General features: G+C 66.3%; 1 protein-coding gene across 1 annotated transcript in view; it reads left to right on the top strand.

The window, feature by feature from the left end:
* NELFA (negative elongation factor complex member A) overlaps positions 1 to 759 on the top strand; it is a 7,289-nt gene that overhangs the window by 665 nt on the left and 5,865 nt on the right.

Raw genomic sequence — 759 nt, 5'->3', positions numbered from 1 at the left:
CCACTCATCTGTTCTCTGTGTCTGTGGATTCCCCGGGTCTGGACGTTGGCTGCATGGACTCGTGATCTGTGGCCTGGACCACTGGCTTCTGCAGCGGCGCGGTATTCCCACGGCTTACCCTGTGGTCGGTGCCTCATCCTCTGTGACGGGGGATGTCTCACTGGTTGACCCACCGCTTCGTCACCAGCCACTCGCCACCTGGGGAGCGCGGGGTGTCTCCACCTGTGTCTGTTGTGAGAGATGCTGTGTGGAGATTCATGGCAAGTCCTGGCGGACGCGGCTCTTGGCTTGCACTGTGGACGGATGTTTTCAGTCCTCAGGTTGCCCACCCCGGGGGGACTGTGGGTCATAGCGTCACTGCTCACCCTGCGGAGGCCGTGTGGCCCACGTGCTGACACTTTGGTGGGGAGGGGCTCCGGGTGGGCAGAGAGGCGCTCGGGCGAGAACTCGGCCTCCGGGCATGGAGGGGACAGGGCCCAGCCCGTGCTACCCTGGGGCTCTGGCGTGCTGGCCTCCAGGATCTCCTGTGCTGTCCCAGGGGAGTGCCGGGCCTGGCTGCTCCTGAGGCTCCTGCTCGTGCGGGCGCTTTCTGTCCCAATCCCAGCGCCTGCTGACTCCAGGCCCACAGTGACCTCTGTGCTCTGGGGAAGCCTCCCCAGATGCGGGGCGTGTGGGTCACAGAACCAGTGAGCACGCCACACGCCTTCCCTGCCCTCCCAGGAGTCACCCGGACCTGGGGAGGGTGCCAGGGCCGCCCGC

The sequence above is a fragment of the Myotis davidii genome, unplaced genomic scaffold, assembly GCF_000327345.1.
Source record: "Myotis davidii unplaced genomic scaffold, ASM32734v1 scaffold693, whole genome shotgun sequence".
Lineage (NCBI taxonomy): Eukaryota > Metazoa > Chordata > Mammalia > Chiroptera > Vespertilionidae > Myotis > Myotis davidii.
The sequence above is the reverse complement of the archived record's forward strand: the minus strand, read 5'-3'. Positions and strand labels throughout refer to the sequence as shown.